This window comes from Macadamia integrifolia, unplaced genomic scaffold (genome assembly GCF_013358625.1).
Source record: "Macadamia integrifolia cultivar HAES 741 unplaced genomic scaffold, SCU_Mint_v3 scaffold2977, whole genome shotgun sequence".
NCBI classification, from domain to species: domain Eukaryota; kingdom Viridiplantae; phylum Streptophyta; class Magnoliopsida; order Proteales; family Proteaceae; genus Macadamia; species Macadamia integrifolia.
Genome location: NW_024869105.1, coordinates 2,453 through 9,754, shown reverse-complemented (window position 1 = coordinate 9,754; position 7,302 = coordinate 2,453). Strand labels below are relative to the sequence as shown.

The 7,302-nt window shown below is 37.9% G+C and overlaps 1 non-coding gene across 1 annotated transcript; it reads left to right on the top strand.

The window, feature by feature from the left end:
- Positions 1–823: 823 nt before the first annotated feature.
- Positions 824–930, top strand: LOC122067567. The gene has a single exon (XR_006136774.1). It is a non-coding gene; the product is annotated as a small nucleolar RNA R71 (small nucleolar RNA).
- The last annotated feature ends 6,372 nt before the right edge of the window (positions 931–7,302 follow it).

The following is a 7,302-nucleotide window of genomic DNA, read 5'->3' as shown; positions in this document are numbered from 1 at the left end:
TAAACCAACAGGCTAATGATGCCTAGGGTTAGGCTCTGGTTGACTGGGTAAAGTTCCCTTCTCTCTCTCACGCATAATTGAGACAACTTGGGTAAGTTCTCTCGTAAGATTTTGATGGCTTGTCATGAGGAGGGCCATATTTTTTTCCAAGTCACTTATTCTACTTCCCTCTCCAGTGTTGGTAAACCCAGGGGGTTGCTGATAAGATGATAGAAGAGGGGCCCTAGGAAAACTCGCCTGAGGTCCTACATTTGACCTAGGAAAAGTATTTTGAGAAAAAGATTGTTGTGTAAAGGGAGGCCTTTGGGGTCCAGGTTGACCTTGATTATAGAAATTGGAAGGTCCTGCTTGGTTGCCCTGATTCCAAGAGAAATTTGGGTGATTTCTCCATCCTGGATTGTAGGTGTTACTATATGGATTATTCTGGTATAAGGCATTAACACTATCATTAGAAGTGCCCCCAGAGGTGTTGGGGCATTCTTCTATGACATGTCCAGGGGATTGGCACCAAGCACAAATCTTAACCAAATTGACTGATGATGGCTCTCTAGGAACAATAGCCTCAATCCTCTTGATTAGGCTATCCAAATGGGCTTCCTTGGCTACTATCCCATCCACAAAATATCCTTTTCCTCCTATGGTTCTTTCACTCTCTTGGGTTGATTCCCACTCACGGGTTTTGTCAGCTAAGTCAAGTAAGAATTCCCATGCCTTTCCTTCATCTGTAAAGGATGTGAATCCCTCAGGGCACATAGACTCTATCATTTGTTTAGTCGGGTAATCAATACCCTCATAAATTATTTGACATAAATGCCATAGGTCTAGGCCATGGTGAGGGCATTCTTGGAGTAGATCCTTGAATCTCTCTATAAGTTTGGAAAATGACTCACTAGGCTTTTGCCTAAACTGAAGGATATCACTTCTAAGCTTATTGGTCTTGTGAGTTGGGAAAAACTTCTTAAGGAAGACAACTGTGAACTGTTCCCATGAGGTTATGGAATTTGTGGGTAACCCATACAACCACTTCTTAGCTTGGTCCTTCAATGCAAAAGTGATAAACCTAAGCTTAATAGCATCATCAGAAAACTGTTGGATCTTAATTAGAACACATACCTCTTCAAATTCCCTTAGAAATAGGTATGCATCCTCAGAGGTCAACCCATGGAAGTGGGGCAACATAGTGATGTATTGAGATTTGAGTTCAAAATTATTGCCCTGGGCTTGTGGTAGAACTATACAGGTAGGTTGGGCTGTTCTAGCAGGGTAGAACCTATCTTTTAGAGATTTAGGTGAAGGGTTATGCTGTTGGTCTCCCATATTGAAGGGTTTTAAAGAGAGCAAACGTATAGGGTCACTACTTGTTGGATCTCTTCTTTCTAACCGATTCTTAGTATTACGTATCCACTTAACACTCATGCAACAGAAAAACTTCCCACAACTAAAGTAAGACAAGCACAAAAGAATGGATAGCAAAACTTTTTGATGATTTTTTTGATTTTTTTTTTGATTTTATTTTTTATTTTTTATTTTTTTTGCTTTTTGGGAGCTTACCGGCAGGGATCCGGGGTTGCTCAGGTCAATTCCTGAGGTACTGCTACAGGGTGAAACCTGTCTTTATCATACTGTGAGGCATGGCGACCTCCACTGATACAACTATTATTGCAAGTTGTTCTTCTCAGGAATTCAATAAAAAAAAGGAAAAATATAAAACAAAGTAAACAAAGCACTCTGATTTACTAAAAGAAAGTGAAAAATAACATGGAACTGTCTCCCCGGCAACGGCGCCAAAAACTTGTTTGAGATTTAAAATGTAACCGCAAGCGTACGGATCAGTGTAGCTACGGGTCGAGCACAGGGAGAGCAGCCACTTTATTTTTATTTCTTTTAATAATGTGAAAGTGAACTGATTAATGGTTGTGATCTAATTCTAATTACCGTCCTAAAAATAACGTCCTAACCATTCGTCATCTAAGAATTTAAAGACGCAAGCCACGCAATTAAAATTAAATAAATAAATAACAGAAAATAAACAACCCATGCAATTAAAAAAATAATAATAATAATAAAGGAAAAAATAAAAGCTGAAATAAAAATAAAGTAAAAGAAAGGGGATAAAGCTAGAGAGAGACTCACAAGTAGGTTTCTCTACTTAGCCCGAGGGATGCATCATAATATGAGCTTCCCTACTTGACCAGAGAGTCACTCTTACAAGGGTTACTCTACTTGGCTTTAAGGAAAGGGAGACAATTAAAATAAAAACAATAAATTGATGGTTCTATGGCTAGGAGGGGCAAAGCCAACACATACACTAGCCATGAACCTTGGGGGAAAGGGATAGCAATAATGTAACGACTGAAAATAAAAATTCTAAATTAAGAAAGAAAAGGTAGTCAGAAGAGGGAATGAGAGGGGGGAGAGAAGACTACTGAAGGAGCCTACTTACTTGAATCAATGCTTGAACTTGAAAAAAAAATTGCTCCACGGCTCGTGATCTTGTCACCTAGATCTAAGCCTAGAACTATAACTTAAAAAATTACAACTCAATTGCATAAATCATAAACATAAAAAAATTGAATAAAAATAAAAGAGTGCATGCATTAATTGACATAAAAAAACTATTACAAAAGTGATTAAAGCAAAAATAGAGAAGAACTAGAACTAAAGAGAGAGCAAGAGAAAGAGAGAGCAACTAAAAAAAAAAACTAGAAGAAGAATGAATTGTCTCTCCTCCTCTTACATGAGTTGTATTTATAGGGAATGGGGAGGTAGGGTAACAAATTTCTCTTTCCTAAAAGAGAGAAACCCACAATTGATTGTGAGATCTTTTGAGACCAAAAGTGCTAAGGTGGAGGAGAGAGAAGAGAGAAATAAATTTCCTATAATTTTTTTCTTATTTTCTTTCCTTTTTTTTTCTAATTTATTTTTCTTCTTTTTCTCTCTCCTAGGGACAATTTTCTTCCTTCTTGCTTTATGTGATTTGGACAATCTTTTGGTGGATGATGATGTGGAGGAGAGAGAAGATTTGGACAATCTTTATTTCTCCTCTTTTTTTTACTTTCCTTTTTTTTTTCTTCTCTTCTTGCGCAGGAACCCTTCCACGATTTTGCTTGCTTCTAATTTGATGTGGAAATCCCTTCCATGCCCTTAGTGCTTTAAATGAGTGAAAAGCAGGAAATCTTCAACAAAATCTTCTAAAAAAAACAACCATAAGATTCGAACTTGAGACCTCTTGGTGAGCAAGGGAATTTTGTACACCATAGCTCACCAACTACACTAGGTAGTTGTTGTTACCAAAAACGAATCTTCAATCAATTAAGGATGTAGTCCATCGATCCTTGTTGGTATTTGGAGTATTCCTTGTACCTTTGGGACAATTGCAAACGGGCTGGTTCTGCATCTCGGTTCAGTTCTGATCCATTATTCTTTTTCTGGCCCGAAAAGAATAATTATTTGTACGGGTGACCAAACGAATGTGTACTTTTAATTGAACACGTCCATCTTGCTCAGAATTTCATCCTCTTCGCAACCATGGAAAGAAATAGGACCTCTTTACGTGTAAAATTGAAGATATAGCTCCCGATAGTCCTTAAGGCCTTGAAAGTATAAAACCTGCAAAAAGAGAGTAAAACCCAAGGTAGCTCCATTCTAAATATGTAAAATGCATGTTTTACTACCCTAGATTTCACACATAAATGTGCTCATCATGAACTCTCTGCCCTAACACAGCTCCAACAACATAGTTAGATGCATCACACTTAATATCAAATAGCAGCGATCAATCTGGGGACTGGATTATGGGGGCTATAGACAATAAATCTCTAATGATATGGAAGTCTCAAAGGCAGTCATCATCAAAGACAAAATGAGCATCCATGGCAAGCAAATTGCACAAGGGTCTAGATATAGTACTGGAATCCTTAATGAACCGCCTATAAAAACCTGCATGGCCTAAAAATGAACGAAGGTACCGAACAGAAGTGGGAGGTGGGAGTTTGGCAATCAACTCAACCTTCGCCTTATCAACCTCTATCCCATGTTTAGACATAATGTCACCTAGAGCGATGCCGTCTTGAACTGTGAAATGGCTCTTCTCCTAACTCAAAATTAGATTTGTCTTTATATAATGTTTTAAAACTTTAGTTAATTTTAAGAGACAATCATCAAAGGAAGACCCAAACACAGAGAAATCATGTGATACCCTACTTACTAAACCTGATTTAATTACCCGTATTGACTTGGTTTGATCATATAGGGGCTGAACCGGAGCTAACTGATGCAAGTACCATATGGAACATGGTAGCAAGAGTGACCTTGAACTCGGGTTGGCCTGACATGACCGAACGGATAACAAATATAATATGTACACCTAAGCTTTGCACTTACACCCACTATGAGGCCATGTACAAGAAATAAATGTATGTACTAGTATTTGTGGGTGCCAACGTAATTTAATTATATATGGGACTTTATTCCCATTAAAGCCCAAGTGGAGCACTAACAAATGAGATATACCCACCTGAGATATATCCAATTGAGATATATCCACCTGAGAAATATCCACTTGAGATATATCCACCTGAGAATACCCACCTGAGAATACCCACCTGAGATGGTACCCACCTATGACTAAAAGATATTTTGGAGGCCCAGGTATAAAAGGGGGGAGACATTGATTGTCTTCTCCCTCATTAATGATAGTTGGTCGGTGGGAGAGTAAAGAAGAGAGAGAAAGAAGAAGAAAGGAAAAAGGAAAAAGAAGAAGGGAAATCGACCATAGAGCTTCACCGGAGTTGGGTCCTGGTGTTTTAAGCCTGGATTAATGATCAGCTCATCGAGATCTTTGATTTGAGGTAGGTATTGTACATATTCCAAGGATTCTTAGGAAAACCCCTTTCCTAAAACCTCTTTTTGATTTTTGGGAAAGAACCCACTTGGATCTTGCTAATTTTACTTGGATAATGAAATCTAAGGTCTAATGGAAGGTGTATACAATGATTTTGAAAGATTTGGAAGGAGTGTTGGTAAAGATCTAGAGTATTTGAAAGCTCTTGAGCTAAAGAAATGAAATTTAGGGTTTCACTGGTGTTCGTGAGAAGGAGGTAAGAATCTCCATTTTTCTTCTAATTTGATCTTATATATAGGTTGAGGATACATGATTGAACCTTAGATGAGTGATTTGAGTCACCAAATCGACCCCAAACAAGTTCCTCAAGCCGAAGAGAAGATGGGGAAGATGATAGAAGAATTTTGTTTCAAGACTGGGTGGTGTTCTAGACCCACCTGTCTTTGGGTCTCTGGCCCACCTGAGTTCCCTAAACTCAATTTTTGAGCCTCTGGTGTAATCGACAGGTATAAGACTAGTGGGCTCCAAGGCCCACCTGTCTTTGACTCATGTCCACCTGTCTTTCTAGAATACGCAGAATGGGTCCAAATTTGAGTAACCCCCATTTATGATTTTAAAATCGATTTTAGTGTTCAAACATGATGATTTTAACCTCAAAATAGTGAAATGATAAATTATGTTTATGATAGGTTACACTCATTATATGTGTACCCACACATCGGATCTCTTACGTACCGGGTACAAGCACTGTGTACATATACAAGTAAGTGTGGAGTGGACTTTGATTTAACTTCAAAATGTTTATGCATCACTTAACATGTGTTAGTCCAGTCATGTCATTATGTCACTTGTGTGTAGATTAGTCATCACGTATGCCATCTCACACATTGTATGTGCATTTACATAACATGCTATGCTTTGCTTTATGATGAATATCCTTTTTGTCTTGATGTATGTGATGGAGGAATTTCATTTGGACATGATATGCATGCTAGATTAGATGTCGTAGATGGCTTAGAAATGAGTGCATGGTGGCTTATGGAATGGGACGCGCGGTGCCATCTTATAATCGTACTATGCTCATATAGAGGCATGCGATTAGGATTTGATTTACCTCTTTATGCTATGACCCTTCCTAATAAGGGTTTACATGTTGGGGGACTATTGGGGGGAAGCATCGGGTTATAGTTGTCGAACTCCTATGACAGTTAGAAATATGCACGATTGATCGCTAGGATAGTCGGTAATCCTGGTGGTATATTTAGAGGGCCGATCGTACTACTTTAATTTCGGGTGGAGTCATCCATTTACTTTCTGTCATTTAAATTTGCTAGGAGTTGACTTGCATTTTGAATTCTGGTACCAACGATAGGCCTTCTTCAACAACCCTATGGGCATATCGCATAATGGGATCCGTGGCTCGTACCTGGGACATACACGCACTGTGGTTGTGAGTAGCACATAGCCTATGACCTAGTAATATTGTTAGGCTAATAGGATTAAAATGAATTACATACATATAGGGGCATCTATATTGTGACTACTTGTGTGCTCTTCCTTTTCACTTACTGGGTTAGTGAGCTCATCCTACGTGCACAACTCTTTTCAGGTGATTTTGTAGGTTACCCCCCTAAAGATTAGGAGTAAGGCCCCATTGTGGAGTTTTCCTCTGAGAACTGGTGGGTCCTTAATGAGTTCAAACACAATGTTGATTGCACGTGCGAGGATTGTGATGTATGGCAGTAGTAACTCCGGAGTGATTCCTTTTTATTCTTTTGATTTACTCCCTTTTGACTACTTGATGCTTAAATTGTTATATTTTTGTGTATATATCATGCCTTTGGGCCCAAATGTATATAACTTTCATGACTCAATTTGGTATCAAGTATTTGAGAAACAATTATAGGTATTATTATGAATAGGTCTTTCATTGAAAATATAAGTCTTATCTTAGTTTAATAGATGTATGTTGTATTGCAGTTATTGCATTGTTGATCCTGGTAGATTTGTGAGTTAACCGGAGTTAACTCGGTCATCAGCTCGGTTTTGTGTGAATGGAGTGTGACAAAGATGGTATCAGAGTGCGATGCTCTACCTACCTGCAGCATACTGCTTAGACCCCATAGAAACTATAATAAGTCTGGGGTGGGTGAAGATAAAAGCCTTATGAAAGTTTAAAAAAAATATATTTATTTAAATGTAAAGTTTGCAACCTTTGCATTTCATGGCATGCATGCATTGATAGTATAAATTATGGTTAACTAGTTTTGAATTTGATATAATTAAATTTACTTGTTAGCGAAAATTTTAACAAAATTTCGACAGCATAACGACGTGAAATGAGAAAACCAAAAATTTTCAACATGAAACTTGATAGACAAAAAAATAATATGATATTAACATATAGTGACCGTCACGACCACCATTAAAACCACGCAGTTTAATATAAGCAAACCATT